This window comes from Cyprinus carpio, chromosome B15 (genome assembly GCF_018340385.1).
Source record: "Cyprinus carpio isolate SPL01 chromosome B15, ASM1834038v1, whole genome shotgun sequence".
NCBI lineage: Eukaryota > Metazoa > Chordata > Actinopteri > Cypriniformes > Cyprinidae > Cyprinus > Cyprinus carpio.
Genome location: NC_056611.1, coordinates 21,728,566 through 21,747,228, shown reverse-complemented (window position 1 = coordinate 21,747,228; position 18,663 = coordinate 21,728,566). Strand labels below are relative to the sequence as shown.

Below are 18,663 nucleotides of genomic sequence, written 5' to 3'. Positions count from 1 at the left end.
TATTAAGGTAAAGTCAGTTTTTGCTTCGCCAAAGAAAATAGCTCCAGTTGCATATCTTCAAGCAACACACAGTAATGCTGTGTCTGCCGAATGAATCACAGTTTTTGCATTAATCGCTTAGTTGAATGATTCAGTGATTCTCTCATAAATGAATCAGTGTTTAGAGCAAATTTGTTGAGTGAATAATTCAATGAATCACTTACAAGACAGTATCATTCCTAAACAAATCTTTTTAAAATGAATCAACTGAATGAATTATTTAATTAATCTTTCATAAACAGCAACTTTGTAACTTTGTAAATCCCAAGCATTTTAAGCCAATTATGCATAAAAAATACACCCTCCACATTCAAGTAGCATTGATTTAGAGATATTTTTCACACACTTGCCTAGCAAGTGATTAGTTTTGGAACAGTCCCAGAGTTTCCCAAGCGGAAATGACCGGAAAATAAAGATTTTATTCTACAGACTAAACCACTCCCATGTGACTCGCCAACATTAATCAAGATCTCATTTCAGCACAAAAGCTCAATCAATGAAGAAAATCCCTATGATCCAGCTTTGGGGAATATTTACTCTTATGAGTAATAAATCACTTTATGAACTTGCTGTCTTTTGTATACTCACATTACAAGCATTTCCCATTTCAAATCAGGGATAGAAAAAAAGAAACAGATAGAAATGTTAATCTCTGTATTCTCCTCTGTATGGCCTTATGGGGGTTCAGAAGAGACAGCATAACTTAGGCTTCCATTTGAGATACACATTCACTGATGAAGCAAGACAAAGAAGCCACTTCTATTTTCATTTTCTGCTAAAGAAAAATCTCTCTTCATGTGAGCTTAGCATGCGTTGGAGCTAGAATGTCTAGGTCACTAACCCTGGAGAAAACAGCTTGCATTAATATGCTGTAATCCAGTGTAATTAGTCAAATAGCCACACGCCAAGCAGATTGTCACAGGCTGTCAGCTTTGGCAGGCTTGCAAGATGGTCCACTGTCCCGCTGGCCAGCAGGGATACTACCGAGAGCACATACACGTACGTAACACCCACATGCTTCAGCTTAGCAATCAAACATGGGTCATAAGGGGAGATCATTTTTTGTCTGACTGCAACATAATGATCTACTTATTTCATTGTTTGTATCTAAAAAACAAGATGCATGTCTCAAAACTGAGTCCAATCATTGATTACTCTGAAAAAATGCCATAAATATTGTTTACGAAATCGCAATTAATTGCGAGATTTAACTGCAAAACTTGGTTTTACCATCAAATGATTTTAGTTCCCCCTCCATCTTGCTCCTTTCAAGACTTCCTCCACCTCCATCTCTTCCTCATGGTGGGAAGCGATATGCAAAGTATGTGTGCGCATGAAATAAACACAGTCAAAATAATTATATCAACACCAGTCTTCTCCTCCCACTCTCGAAATCCTCTAGGAAGGGTTTGACATAAGTTGACGAGGGTTGTCCAACAGCCCCGTCAACGCCGCCCGGAAAACGTCTCCATGCGGCGCTGGATTAGTGAGGGTAAAAAGATTTAAACTATATAATTACAAGGGGATCAAGTACAAATTATCTACCATGCTCAACAGCCAGATTACCCTCCACTGTTTCCATTTTACTTGCCCCTGAGGATGAAAGCAACACCCCTCCCACTCAACGCAGAGACTTCCTAGCATACGCATTGTAGCAAGCAGCTATTTTTTTTTCTGTGGTCTTATTGTGCCAAAATATTTTTGTGTGTGTGTGTGTTTCTCTAGCAGAAATTATTTTATTTTATTTTATTTTATTTTATTTTATTTTATTTTATTTTATTTTATTTTATTTTATTTTATTTGCTTTTAATCTTTAATATGTGTCCGTTGGCACTGGGGAGGAAACCGTTAGGATTTCTTTGTGCTTTGCCGTAAAGGATATGGAAAAATCTTAACGTGTGAGCGAGATTCTTAGAGCAAAAAAATAATAGATGTCTGAGTTTCACAACAGCCGAGTTCAGGCAAAAATCTCATTATTCCTAGGGTGCAAAGACCCGTATTACTTGTTTCTGAATATATATATATATATATATATATATATATATATATATATATATATATATATATATATATATATATATATATATATATATATATATATATATATATATAATATATATATCCATTGCATTATCTATACACAGTGCTGAGTAGATTACTTTCAAATTGTAGCAGATTACATGATGAAAACTGTAGTTATTTAGGTTACTTGTTTTAGATAATGTATTCTGACTACTTTTTAGACTACTTTTAGATTACTTTTTTCATCAAACTTCTTTTAAGATCACCATTAAGTGCACCATACTGATATAAAAAAAGCAAAGAGGAAGAAAATATATATTAAAAAAAAATTATATCAAAAACATTAAATGCATAAAAAATTTGACTACCTGGATGTCAGTGTGACCATTAAGCGACATCAGATTGTAAATATGCGAATGTGTTGTTAAAGGATTGAAATATTAACTTAATCATGTGTTTCTTACATGGTGTAATTGCATACATGGTGCAATTGCATACTTTTTTGCTGATAAGGGATCTCAGCGTATTTTTGGTTGTGTAGTTTATCTCTTTCAGTTCCATCGTACTGTTTTTGTATGTGGAAAGTGCAGTGCTTTGTTTGCGACTTCTCTGTCAGGCTGAAGAGAGGCTATTCATCAGGCCAGTGTGATTCCAGTTATCTTAAGCGTGATGAGTCTCTTAAGAAGGACCATTAGTGTGGGCTCAGCAAATGGACCCCAAAGAAAATTACACTCCATCTTTTTAAAAGCCCTTAACACAAGCCCTCTCAAGCTGTTTATCTAGATTAGTGTTAGCTGCATGTGTACATATGTGCCTGCAGGGACATATATAGGCCTCTTTCTGCTCAATGTTTCCTTTTGTAGCCATTTTGATTTTTTATGAGCTTCTCATTTCCCTGCAAACCATTATTTAATGAAAAACAAAATGGCTCAACCACATGAAGATTCCTCCATCACCGACATATCTGTTTTCATTGCACGCACAATCTCAAGAGTGCGCCCGAAATACGGCCCTCGCAGCAAAACCATTATTGACAAACTGGGTTGGACATATTAGGCAGTGATCTGAGCAGCGAGCAGAGCTCATATTCATCCGTTTATCACCGTGGTCTCGCTTCACGACTGAAACCGTGTCACCCCGACACACGCTCTCACACACCCTAAATGTATGTTGACAGTGATTATGCAAAAACCACATCCTCTTTCCAGAGATACCTGCTCTGGGAGCCATTCCCCTTTACTGGGGCTGAAAAATGGATTGCGTGAGGAGCGTCCAATGAGAGGCTTCTGATAATCTGAAGGAATTTTAAATTTCGCTTATTTTCACTCCTTAAAGCACGTCACAAATAGAAGAGATCAGATGGGAAATGCAGCCTTTGATGTGTGTGTGTGTGTGTGAGAGTGTGTGTTTTCCTTTTAGAGTGTTTTTCATCTTTTAAAAGGATTCACAGAAACTTCTGGTAAACAGTTTGAGATATAGATTGATGAATTTTCTAATCATGCTTTAGTTTTACAGTTTATTAATGTGGTTTTGAAAGAGCTTAGTATTTTTTCCAGCTTTTTTTATTTTAATAAATCAATTGTGCAATAAATTATATTAAATTATACTCAGTTGTGTTCCAGTTGCCCAACTTTAAAGTGTATTCAGCAATATACCAAGGTAATATTTGATCAAATAGTACAGTAAAACAGTAATTTTGTTAAATATGAAAATATCAAATATGAATATTTGAATCTATTTTAAAATGTTATTTATTTCTGTGATGGCAAAACTGATTTTTCAGCAGCCTTTCCCCAGTGTTCAGTGTAACACGATCCTTCAGAAATCTTTCTAATATGCTGATTTGATGCTCAGAAACTTATTATTATTCATTATTAATGTTAAGAACAGTTGTGCTGCTTAATTTTTCCTGTACAGACTTAACAAATGAACACAGTTAATTTCATGCATCCTATGAATTAGAACACAGCTTTGGTATATTTGATTACAAACACATTTGATTTTTGCAGCACATGTTGACCAAAAATGCTAAAATTAGTTTCCTTGTGATGTAAATAAGGTTGAAAGGGCAGCAGCAGCTCTGAGGAAGAAGTATGTAAGCATGAATTTGGCAGCGACAAGGCTAGGTGAGAGGGCACACACACTTTCATACACATAGTGGGCAGACTGGAGTACACCTTGTCATCCTGTGCTATTTCTCGTGAAGCCAGTAGCTAACAACAGCCAGCGGTAAACAGTCCAGACCCCCACCTGTTCAGAAACAGAGCCTTTGGTAAAGACTGTCACATACTGTGTTGGTCTTTCCTCTCTACAGTGCCACAGCATGTCTGCTTTCAAACTCAGCTGCCCCTTACAGCAGACACACTGTACCCTGCATGCAGTAAAGGCCATTTACAAGCTACAAAAGTCGCTCAGCCCTTTCGTAATGTGTCTGTTACTGTTATTGAGTGGCAGTATTTGTTTAAAAAGTCTCTTTAATTTCTGTTTAATCTCTTTAAAGGAACAACCCACCCACATATAAAAATTGCCATCAGTACACCCATGACATTTCACAGCATTTTTGCAACAAAAACTGATGGTTCTCACACATAACTCATCACAGTGCATTTGTTAAGTTTTAATAGGCAAGTGAGATTTTAGAGCTCATCAAGATTAGGTTAAGATTCAAACGGCTTCAGAAAACATCAATATATCACATGACAAACGTTCACAGTACAATTACATGCAGTTTGAAAGTTTAATGATAGTTATAGGAAGAATGAAAATATTTATGAATACATGTTTATTAGTATTAAAACAATAACAGCAGCAACAACAACAACAATAATAATAATAATAATTATTATTATTATTAAACCTCTAATTATTTATTCTCAACAGAAGTATCAGACATAGTCATATGGGCTATGGCACTTTTTTGTTTGTTTGTTTTTTATTTTAGGTGCCTGACTTTTTAAAATGTCATGTATAATGGTTTTGTTTTCAGTGTTGTATTGTTTTTAGTTTTTTTAAAATATATTTTTAAACATTTATTAATATGTAATAATAATAATGATAATAATAATAATAATTATTATTATTATTGAGCCCCTAATAATTTATTTTCAATGTAAGTATGAAACATATTCATATGGACTATTTATTTATTTATTTATTTAATGAGTAAATTGCGTTAAAAGGTGCTTGATGTTTTAAAATGTCATGTACATTAGTTTTGGTTTCAGTGTTTTATTATTTTTAGTAGTACAATTTTTATAAACATTTATTAACATGTAAAAACTTTAATAATAATAATCTTGAGCCTCTAATAATTTATTTCAAATGTAAGTACCAGACTATATACCAAATGTATACCTGACTATACATATATAGTACTTTATTTATTTGTTTGTTTTCCTTTTGAATCTTCACATTGTTGTAGCACATATACTTTTATTTCCAAATGTCTCCTCTTGTGTTGTACAGAAGAAAAATAAAACATTCACATGGTGTGGAACAACATTTAGGTGAATAAACAATGACAGAATTGTCATTTTGGGTGCACTGTTCCTTTAAATGTTTCTATGTGCAGGTGAAATGACTGTTAGGCTTTGAGTTTGAACCTCTTTAGCTCATATATACATTTTCTCTCACGCACCATAGGGAGTAGTCACCATTCTTGAGATGAGACAAGTGCTCTCACTTTCTGGACACATTTCCCCCTCTCTCATTCCACACACACACACACACACACACACGTTCAGTCCCAGCAGTGGAAGCCTATTAGACAAATCTGCAGAGAGCCCAGAAGAGGTGCTATGATGGCAGGTTGTCAGTGCGACAGACGACCGGCTTTATAAACATATCAGTCATGCTGGCTGTTCTGTCCCTGGCCAGACTCAGCACACATTTGACACGGAGAGGGATTGCACTCATCTCTCGAGGGGCTGTGTGAAAAATTGTGTCCGGTTTAAAAATGACGGATCTTTTTGATGTATTCACCCCTGTCATAACGTTCCATTCCGTGGCCAGTTTGGGGCGGCTTTTGAAGAATAGGGACGGTGAAAAGATTTGGCTTGGATGTCATGCTCAATAATAGCTGATAACGGCAACAAAAAGCGAAGAATTGTGGGGCCAGTCATCGATAGGGGTCCAGTGTTTACATACAGAATCCAAACTGCATTGACAATGAAATAATCATGTTATTCCAAAAATGCAATAGATATGTTTTGATGCATCTGTTAGAAAGCTTTTCCAACCCTAACAGCTGTATATACAGCAGACATAAGCATCTGGACGTGGGCTAGGTAGCTGTGTGTGCGCTGACAAGCAGTGAGGTAAAAGCCTGGAGCCTGTTCCTGCTCGGTTGCTGCTGGTGTGATTAGATTGGGGCAGAAGCCTCCAGCTGGCAGGCCTGTCTGGGACCCGGGGCCACTCGTCCCTGACACTCGTCACCATTGTGACACCTCTGACAGGCAGCGGACAGCCCAGCCAGACAGGTTCATTAAGCCCCATTTTTTTACAGCTAGGCCTCCGTCCTTCTCTCTCTATCTTTCTCTTTCTCTCTCCGTTTCTCCGTGATGAGAACAAAAAGATGGGGGAGAATAACGACTGCACTTTGTCAAAGACCTCTGTGTCTACAGGGGCACTGGCTTGTTGTTGTTTGATGTGCCAGCTCTGTTGTTATGACAATTTTTTTTCTGATGTGACCTATTTTGAGACGCTTTTTCTCCAGCAGTATCTTTTGTTGCTGGCTAACCTTTTGCCCTGCGCTTTGTCACAGGAAGAGAGAGAGGAGGGCATGTGTAGATGCACATACATTTGAAAAAATGTCCACTGAAACAAAAAGAGGTATTATTTTGTTAATAGGTCTTGTTTTATTTTGTTTGGTTTCTTTATTTTGTTTGGTCTCTTTTCTTTTTTAAGTTAGGGGTAAGTACCTTTTATTGGGAGCATCTGTCACATTTTGTTCAGATATAAAACAATTACTTTTTCTTATTAACAATTTTATTGGTCATTAGTAGAAGTAGTAGTAATACTAGTAGTATAATCAATATAATGTTATTAATTACTAACCCTTATGATAATAATAACAACAACATTTTGTTGTTGTATAAATATATTTTTTTTCAGCATATAATATTATTTTGTTGTTGTTGTTGTTGTTGTTGTTATTATTTTATCATTTTTTATCATTTATTATTAATAATCATTTGTTTTGTATTAATATTTATATGGTAAATTTGCTTGTCATTAATATAATAATAATATTAACCATTATCATCATCATTATTATATACATTTATTATTATTATAATTATTATTATTAAAACATTAAAATTTTTATTATTAATAGTAATAATAATAATAATTGTTCTATTATTATTATAAATTTTGTCATTGTCATAATAATAATATTTATTATTATTATTAATATTATTTTGATGTAATTATTTTAATTATTTTAAGTATAATAATGTATTATTATTATTATTATTGTCATTCAAATTTGTATACTTTTTTATCCTTCCCCCAGATTGTTGAACATGATTGTTTCTCTTTATTCTATTCTATTTTTCTCTCCATTGTTCTCTCACGTGGAAAGCCTTTAATACTAAATTTGCCAAATCTAGTTCTAATTACCAATCCACTGTTTTCCATACAACCTGTATCTGTGACAGCTTTTTGAGTTTAGGTCTTTGGATAAACAGAATCAGAGAGGGGGCAAACCTATCTGTATATCTTTGTTGTTGTTGGTTTGTATGGAGTGAGGGCACCTATGGTGGTGGATGGTGAGCATTTTGATATAATCCATTTTTAATTAAGCCCCAGAGACCCGAAAGTGACAGGAGGCTCTTCGGTGTCAGCGTTGAACATTATTCCAGAGAGAAATTAAGCAAGGCCGGTCTGATTGGTGGAAGCTTTTGGTATCTCTATCAGCTTTAGGTGCTAACCTTACCCCATTCCCATTCACAGTTACTGTACACAATGTCCCGAACCTTTCCTCACCTCTACACCCACCCAGAAGGGGCTCTTATCTATACGCCACAAGGCATTCTCGTTCTTGGGCTTGAAGTGTGTGAGTATGTCTATGTGTGTGCATGTGTACCTCTTGGTCTGTTAAAATGGTGGTAGGTGGGGAAGGAGTCTGGCTTATTCTCACTTGTCAAGATGAAGCTCTTGATCCAGCATCTGAGGTCCCTGGGGGTCTCCAAGGAGAAGCTCACTAATGATCCCCCTCTTGCCCCGGCCCCGTGTTAGTATTGATTATTTACGCCCGCTTTACTCCCGTAGGGACTGTGTTCCAACAGCACAGTGAGAGCGTCGGCCCCACAAGAGAAAGATGTGTCAAAAAAAATGGAGGAAAGGTAGAAAGACAGGCCTTTGCATCATCAACAGAAAGCAGCGCCTTTTTAGAGATGCCTCCATTTTGAGATAATCAAAGCCGTCACTCAATGGATACCAGCCAGCATTTTTGACGGGAATGGAATGTTTCGCAGTGCTCCGTCAAAGTGGCTTCATGGCACGATGATTGGAGTGACAATCAAACTGCAACTACGGAATGTGTTTCCCGAGCAACGATCACAACATGTGTGACAACGTATTGAAAAACAGTCTGGAAAATCTGTTGGATTGCCGTTCGGTTAACGTATCTCTTTCCTTTTGCCTGTGCATAGGTGCTGGTCTACTCCGAGGGGCTTCACGGCAAATGGATGTTCAGCGAGATCCGAGCGGTGTTCACCAGACGCTTCCTGCTTCAGAACACAGCGCTGGAGATCTTCATGGCCAACAGAAGTAAAACTGCCTCATGTTTACCACTTTATGAATGCATAAATGCAGATTTGAGTGACCAAAGTCTTCTTTAGTGTATAACTTCCTGTTTTAGTATATGCAGAAATTAATTAAAAACATTATTTGAAGTATTATTCATATTTAGTTTATGAGACTTAATGCATTAACTAATTATATCTAATCTTTTATGGATAACTCACCCCACCCATGTATATTTAGGTCAAAGAAGAGTCTGAATCTGAGTGTGAAATTTGATAAACGTGTGCAACATCATACACTCTTAAAAATAAAGGTTCCAAAAGGGTGTTTTTGCAGTAATGCCATAGAAGAACCATTTTTGGTTCCCAAAAGAAACTTTCAGTGAACAGATCCTAAAAGAACCATTTTGAAGAACCTTTTCTCCATTTGAAAGGTTCCATGGATGTTCAAGGTCCTTCACAGAACCATTGGTGCCAATAAAGAAGCTTTATTTTTAAGACTGTAGTGTCTTCCCATTGGCCTTGGTAGGCTAACATGCATCTGTGCTAACTTATTGAGATTTGTTATTTTCTTTATAAAATTATTTTTGTTATTTCCATAAGAATGAGAATAGTGTGAGACTGAACGATGGCTAAACATCATTTGTTTACCTGTTCTGAAGTCTTTGTACTGTTTGTGGAAATGTTTACTCATATTTGGATGTACTGTACTGTAGGCCCTTGTTTAACATGTGACGTCATTCCCTCCCTCAGCGTCCGTCATGTTTAACTTCCCCGATCAGCCCACAGTGAAGAAGGTGGTCTACAGTCTTCCTTGCGTTGGCGTCGGCACAAGTTACGGTCTTCCACAGGCCAGGCAAGTCTGTTTCTTGTTCCCTGGAACACCTGCACGTGGTTGCCATTCAAAATATTGTTCAAAACAATGTTTACTTCGTCCTTATTTTGTTTAAAACTTTAGCATGATGACCACATCAAATGTCAGAAACGATTGATCCTGAATGTACTCCTTTGCTGTGCAACTGTTTGGAATACTTTGAGGTGGAGGTAGTTACTTGCGGCATGGGTGTTTTTGCATGTTTGTCCCTGACTGAACCTACCAAATGATCCCATATTCGGTTGGGGCTTTCAGAAAACTACATGTACTATAATCCACTTTGACTTATGTCTGCAAAAATATTTGATGCTCTAGATATATATATATAGCTCTAACAAAAAAAGTACAGTTTGTCCATTGCATCAATAAATAGTTAATTTAGCAGATATGATGCAGTAACGATGGCTGATTGTACATTTCAGCAAGCCACACTACCCCAGATAAATGTGAGTGCATATAATTTTGAAAATCTGTCAACTGGTGCTTCATTATATTCATGAATGCATTTCTGCTATCATGGCTAATAAGAAGTACTTTTCTTTATTCTTCTGTTCTTAGACTAAAGTGCAAGGAAGGTGCACATAATTATTCAAAAAACACATAAGAAGTACAAATAAAAGACAGTGAAACATACAAGTCCTACACGTGGATGAGAATCCCTGAGAGAGGTCCGTTTCAGGCGCTGCACCAGAAATCTCTGTTGTTCTCATATTTTTAGCATGTGTGCTGCGTATACTTCAAGAGCAAAGGCACATTATGGTCATCTGCAAAGAATCTCTTTTGCTGGAACTGATGCATTCATTACACACCACAGTAAAGAGCGTGACAGCCTTGCGTGTGTGAGCTGGTGTACTCTTTTGTCTTTTTTTGGAAGCTAAATATTACAATGTCATATTTTGAGTTATAATCCATCTGCGGAGCAAGCCAAGTCCACAATAATCAAAGTAAATGAAAGCAAATGTCGAGTTGGACTTGAGCCCTACTTATTGGTACAGTTCTGTGCTTTTTTTGCAGGCGGATTTCTTTGGCCAGCCCTCGTCAGCTCTTCAAGTCGTCTAATATGACTCAGCGCTGGCAAAGACGTGAGATCTCCAACTTTGAGTACCTGATGTTTCTCAATACCATTGCAGGTCAGATCTTATTGGCTATTGTTCATTGTTATTTAAATGAAAGCATTTTGGACTATTTGCAATCACGTTCAACACTCTTGATTTGATAGGGATGATCATTTTTTTCCATTAATCAGTGTTTACATTGAATCTTTTGATTGGACATATACTGTAGGTTGGGAGCAAAATTTTATTTAATTTTATTTAGTGCTGGGCAACAATTAATCACGATTAATCACATACAAAATAAAAGGTTTTGTGTAAATAATATATGTTTGTTTTATGTTTTTTTTTTTTGTGTGTGTGTGTGTGTGTGTGAATGCGTGTGTGTTTTTTATTTAAATATGTTATGTTTATATATTAAATGTATTTATATATATAATATAAATTTTATGAATATAAATATATACATGTAAATATTTTCAAAATATATACTGTATGTGTGTGTCCTTATATATACATAGTAAATATACACACACATATTAAGTAAACAAAAACTTTTTTTTTTTTGTTGCTATTAATTGCGATTAATCATTGCCCAGCACTAATTTAATTTAATTTTATTTTATTTTATTTTATTTTATTTTATTTTATTTTATTTTATTTTATTTTATTTTATTTTATTTTATTTTATTTTATTTTATTTTATTTTATCAGTTTCTCTTTTCAAACAAAAAGAGTCTTTGACAGAAATCTACTGTCTTTCCCCTCATTATTTATTTAGAAGCTATATTTTCTTTTTATACTCAGACGCTCTGTTGTTGCGCAAATGCGAGAGCTGTGGACTCTTTGGGATAATTAGTGTGGCTCTGTGAGTGTGTGCGGAGTTGAAATATTCTGTTGCAAAGTCTCTGATGTGAACTAGTGAGAACTCTCGCGCGCGCACACACACCTCCTCTTGACACTGAAATGTGTCATCCCTGCTCGCGCTGCATATTCATGCATATTTATATTTAGCTCTGGCGTGAGTTCGAAACATTATTGTCAGCTAATTAGATGTAAGGCAGAGTTGGAACGGGGTAAAATTCATTAAAGGCAGGAGTGGTAATGACCTGTGCTGACAGAGGTGTCAGTGAAGCCCGGGCCCACCGACAGGAGAGAGAGAGGGGTGTTAATGTGAAGCCGGTCTTCTCCTAATTAAACACTATTGCGGTGATATTAACATCTTCCACCCGGGCCTTGGTCCTGTCAGCTCAGCCTCCCCTCATCTCAACCTTTTTCCTCTTCTCGGCCCCACTTCACCATGTGGCATTAACCTGGTTAATCAAGTCTACCTCATCCTAGACCTGGCCTATCTCAAGATCATTATGCTCAGAGTTTGGGATGGATTTCCCAAAGAATCAGTGTATGTTCAGTGTATGTATAAGAGTAACAAAAGACTGTGCCCCCATTTATTTTATTTTATTTTTTATTATTTTATTTTATTTTTTGGGGAAAGTTAACTAGCAAGTTATAAACTAACAGAAGGCTGCTGTTCTGACAAGACTAGTGTAGTGCATTAATTATTATTTTGATGTGCTTTTAAATATATTCTGCTGATATTAAAAAGCAAATAGTTATAATTTAAATAAATTGACTTTTATTATTTTGTCCCCAAACTACTATTATTAGTCATAATAATACATTAATCATAATAACAGCACCAGAATATATGTGTGTGTGTGTGTGTGTGTGTGTGTGTATAACTAGTAATATTACTTAAAATAATCAGCAATAATAATATATTAATTGTAATCATAATTTACGCTATATATAGAGTGAGATAAAAATATACAAAATATAAATTAAAATTTAACTAATAAAGTTATATTTAATATCAATTTATAGAGAGAGAAAGAGACTAAATAAAAATAAATGTTAGGGTAAATACCAGGGTAATTAATGCCATGTTTGTTTAATTAACACCATTAAAACTAAACTGTTCATATTGTATTAAACCACTTGAGGGCTTTATAAATCATGGAAGTGTTTTATCTGTACTCTCTAAGAGGTGGCTGTTTAAGAGGAAGATTAATGACAGTCATTTGTGATTGGACTGGTAATTAGCCCACACACGCTATCATCTCCAACCATCATGACAGGCCTGAAGAACCCAGAACCAAACTCTCCACACCCTCCACACACGCTCACATTCTCAGGCAGTTTTCTGAACTGAGATGCCCCTTTGGGTTAGCATCACCTCAGAGGATTTTTACTAATGTCAGGATCAGCTTAAATTTGTGCCCTCCCCAAGTTCCACAGGAAATACCAGGCTTTCAGTCCTTGTCTGAGTAATCGCACTGTAAAGATGAAATAGCCCCAGTGTACCTCTTCTTTAAGAGGTTCTATATATCAGCATGGCTAAGCTTTAGTGGCGTCCTTACAGCTCCAGATCACAGCGGTAGCCAGACAATCTGGAAACTTTTCTGTTCACACAGCAGCACAAATCACGCCAGCACCTTTGCAGTATTACAGGGCTATATATCAGATTGGCATTTCCCAAAAATCTTTTTTACTTTTTTAAATTTTTTTTATTTTTTTGTGCATTCAAAAGCTTAAGCTTTATTTCTTGGCAACAGCTTTCTTTCATAAAAATCCCATATATATATATATAAGATTGGCGCAGAATCTACCCATACTCTAACTTTGTTTATATGTAAAGTATGCTTATACTTTTAAGTTTATTCAATATTTAAATTTATTTATTTTTAATTTCCCAATTAAATAAATGAAATTAAAGTTAAAGTACAATTAAATATAAGTGGCATTATATAAATGTAAATTAAATGTAAAATAAAATAATTAAGTTTTATAATATAATTAAATAATAAATGTAAACGAAATATATATCCTAAACACATATAATTGAAATTACATTTAAATTACAATTAAATATAATTGAAATTTTATATATGTATTTGTTTATTTAATAATTAAATGTATTTATTTATATAAAGTTTTATACATTTTATGTATATACAATGTATAAAATGTATAAAAGTACATGTAAATGTATTTATACATTTATTTATTCAATTTTCAAATATATTTATTTAAGACAGAGAGAGAGAGAGAGAGAGAGAAAACAAATAAAAAATAAGAATTAAATAAATTAAAAATAAATGAGTAAGATTGAAGTAATCAACTATTTTAGTATTTAAATAAATTATCTATAAATTAATTATATGCAATAAATTACTTCAACTAATTTATGTTGTCTTAACGTATTCTATAGATTAGATTAGATTAGATTCAACTTTATTGTCATTGCACATGTAAGGTACAAGGCAACGAAATGCAGTTATAGAGGGATAATATGCAAAATATAAATTAGAATTAAAAAAAAAATTCCAAATTAACTTTATACAGAGAGAATAAACTGATTTAAAATGTAAAAAATAGTAATTTATTAATAATGAATGAATTACATCAGTTACATATTGTACAACTTGATAGATAGAACGATAGATAGATAGATAGATAGATAGATAGATAGATAGATAGATAGATAGATAGATAGATAGATAGATAGATAGATAGATAGATAGATAGATAGATAGATAGATAGATAGATAGAAGAATCTCATCTGAGCGAAATTACAGTGCATTTAGAAAAGAGACGAGCCATTTTATAGCTCTCTTCTTATGATTGGTTCTCCTGTGACAGTTCTTACCATCTGAAATCCATATTCCTAGTAGCAAGGAAACAGGCGCAGGGCAGAAAGAGAGAGACAGAGAGATAAGGAACGATGAAGAGAGAGAAATGGAAGGAGAAAAAGACAAAGCCACATCTGGCGTCTGGCGTTGCCGCATATGTGCTCAGTCATGGATACTTCATATAGGTCTCCATGGTTACCACAACTCTCTGGCCAATCAGAAGAGAGGCCTGACTGTGCCACAGGGAGGGGTGTCAAGGGTACGGTGTCATCTTCTAGAAGAATCTGCATGCCTTTAATTACACCCACGCCACAACTTCACCGCACAATTTTCACTTTCAGGAAGCTTTAACCGAGAAAGTAGTACCACCAACATTTTCTAACCCTCCTTCGCTGGAATACAGTCATTAGACTCCGTGACAGACAACCACACCAACATCTGCCTGTTCATCTTGTTGAGAACTCTATTACTGTGCATGTTATTATGGAAACCTGAGTCGTTTTTATCATCTCAGCGCGCAGTGGGATACGATGTTTGTCATTACACACAACATGCTTGTTTCTTCCTTTTTATAAATGAGGGAGTCATGTTGTCAATCATGTTATCAAATTATGAATTTATGATGTCCTGGTAAGGGTCTGCTCACATTCCTTCACCAGGAGATTAACACAATAACCAGTAGTCATGAGCTACTGGTTGTTGGATTGCAGGTTGTCCACCTGCCTTCTAGTAATTTCACCTTTACTCTTTCAGGAAGGACATACAATGATCTGAACCAGTATCCTGTTTTCCCATGGGTCCTCACAAACTATGAGTCAGAAGAGCTGGACCTCACAGTTCCCGGCAACTTCAGGGATCTTTCAAAAGTAAAACATCTATCAATCAATCAATCAATCAATCTATCTATCTATCTATCTATCTATCTATCTATCTATCTATCTATCTATCTATCTATCTATCTATCTATCTATCTATCAATCATTCTATATATCTTTCTACCGTATTTTGGTGTCCACATCAAATAAAATTTATAGAAGTGATTTTATATACACAGAAAGCCTATTAACTGCACGCAGATTTTCTACTGCTTTAATGTTTCAAATAAAGTTTGGAATAAAAAGTCTAAATACGGGTGAAAAAATCTTCCATATATATATATATATATATATATATATATATATATATATATATATATATATATATATATATATATATATATATATATATATATAATATGACAATATTATTTACACACACACACACATAGTATATACATGTATGTGTAAATAATACACATATAAAAATATGTAAAAATGTAACAAATTTAGTTAGTTATTCTGACTTGTACTTATTAAAGTATATTAAAGAACATGATAATACTAAATTTTATAGTGTTTTAATAATAAAAAAAAAACATCTTACTGGCAAATGGATCAAAGGTAATGGTTTGGAGGACAGTGGCAAAGATTGGTTAAGATTTAAAATGATAAATCATTAGTTTTAGAACTGCACTTTTAATATCATCTGATTCTTGTTCTAAATATGCCAGACAAGATTTTTTGGTATATGAACCCTGAACTTTATGAGCACAGAATGACCTTGCTGGCATTTTATTGTGTATATTATGTTAATAATGTTTGAAATTTATGATTTTTTTTTTTTTAAAAAATCAAATTAATTAGGACATTTTAATCTGCAGGGGGAAAAAATAAATCTGTATTGAACCTTTGTTTTGATGCTTGAAAATCCCTTTTCGTATTTGACCCGTGTTTTCAGGTATTTCCTCTCAGAATCTTGAATCAGATTTCAGATACATACAGTATACTGTACACTCACAGAGTTCATGGTTTTAGGTTTTTATACTTTAGAAGTAAATCATTTGCATTTCTATCTCCACTTCTCCTCTCCAGCTCTTCTATACCTTCATCTGCTTGTCACATTCTCTCTTTCTCATTCACTCATTTGCTTACGTTTACTTCTCACAAGCTCACTGACCTGAAAACAACCACATTCCTGTCTGAGCGTATCTTTCTCTATATAACTCTCTCTCTCTTCCACACCCACTTTTATCCTCATTTCCAAATCATTTCACTAGAAGACTGTTCCGCTGTTGTTTTGCTGTTTTCTCCACAACCATTTGTGGAAACTGTCGTGGCCATTTCTTGGTCGGAAAAAGTTTGTGGAAAAGATCTCGTGCCATTGACTATGTTTAACCTTAGCTATAATACTTACCCTTTCTGCATTCAGCATCAGTAATATCTGTTTAAATTCCCTCTTCCTACAGCGCTGTAGTCCCTGAACATGTCAGCGTGGCACCAGGTGGGCAGAGGAAGCCCCCTGGCCTGAGGAAGACAGTGATGTATTGTAATGTATGCTTGTGACATCCACCCTGTGCTGTTTACCAGCTTGAGCTGCCTTCATTAGCAGGAGTTCACAGGCCTCCGGCCGTCCTGACGCATGTCCTTGGCCAACCTGGGGCTCTAACCTCTGAAGGTTCAGTGCTGCTGAAACAAAACCTTTGTTTTAACCTCCCTCTTGAGTCCCTTGCTCTGAAGACCCCTGCCTTTGTTCAATAATGTATGGAGGGGTGTGCAGCCTCGGGGGTGAATGTGCGTAGGAGGGGAGTGTGTGTTATTGTAGATAATGAGGTAGGCGGCTTTTTTGGCTTTGTGGTGAATATGCTTTGTTCGGTTCCTCTTCATTTTCCCCTCAATATTATAAAAATTTGTGTTCATCCACAGATCTATCTATCTATCTATCTATCTATCTATCTATCTATCTATCTATCTATCTATCTATCTATCTATCTATCTATCTATCTGTCTATCTGTCTACCTATCCGTCCATCTATCCGTCTATCCGTCTATCCATCTATCTATCTATCTATCTATCTATCTATCTATCTATCTATCTATCTATCTATCTATCTATCTATCTATCTATCTATCTATCTATCTATCTATCTATCTATCTATCTATCTATCTATATCTGTCTACCTATCCGTCCATCTGTCTACCTATCCGTCCATCTATCTGTCTATCTATCTGTCTATCTATCTATCTATCTATCTATCTATCTATCTATCTATCTATCTATCTATCTATCTATCTATCTATCTATCTATCTATCTATCTATCTGTCTGTCTATCCGTCCATCTATCTGTCTGTCTGTCTATCTATCTATCTATCTATCTATCTATCTATCTATCTATCTATCTATCTATCTATCTATCTATCTATCTATCTATCTATCTATCTATCTATCTATATGTCAAGCTTCAAACTAGGCTTTATCAATCCCATTTTTTTTTTTTTTTTTTTTTTGCTAAACTGTAATTATCTATAAATTTAGCTCTACGGTATAAATATTATAATGTTTCAATTAATTTAAATTCTACTTCCTTACATTCAAATTCTATGTCCTGTTTGCTGCATCATTTTAAATTTGAGAATTAAATTGATTTTTTTTAAAATACATTTATTATTTTAATATTATGTTTTTTGTTTGTTGATTTATACAGTATAAACACACACAAACTTGGGTTTATTGAGGGCATCAAAAAACAGTCAGCCTTTACTATGTGTATATGTCCTCAATAAACCCAAAAAGCAAATATTGCTGTCTTACATTGCAAACGTGTCTTGGAAAACATATAAGTTGGGCTGCTGGTTCTTCTGAACACACCCTCAAATTCTCACCTGCCATTCTCACACAACTCCCAGAGCCCCAGACACGCAAACCATGCACCGCCGTTCCGTGAGCTGTGATCACGTGACCTGTCCGGCAGGAAACAGCTGCCAGTCATGCTGGTGAGAATGCCCTGCAGCGCTATCCTGATGGGCAGCCTTGTGGAGAACTGCTGAAATATCCCACTTGATATGTACCATAATTCCCCTCTCAAGCCCCCCCTACAATACACACCTGAAGTTACTCCACCAATAGTGTGTGCATTCAACTGTACAGAGAATAACGAAAAACAGGTCTCTGGGCACCCCGGGGCTAAGACTAGCACATTTTTGCATGGCAGCTACAATGACATGGCGGACAGATTTATTAGAATCTAAAGATTATTTCCTTTTTGACGGACAGGTGGCTGATAGAATAGGGAAGCCGTCCCGTTCTCAGCTATTAATTGGCGCGTGCTAATGTGAAACCATCATACGCTAGACCCGCACTGAGCGCACCCGCGCCAACTCTCTGCTGCGATAGCACGTTATTCCACTTCTATTGTG

At 35.3% G+C, this 18,663-nt stretch overlaps 1 pseudogene; it reads left to right on the top strand.

Moving 5' to 3' along the window:
- LOC109076556 overlaps window positions 1–18,663 on the top strand; it is a 247,798-nt pseudogene that overhangs the window by 186,342 nt on the left and 42,793 nt on the right.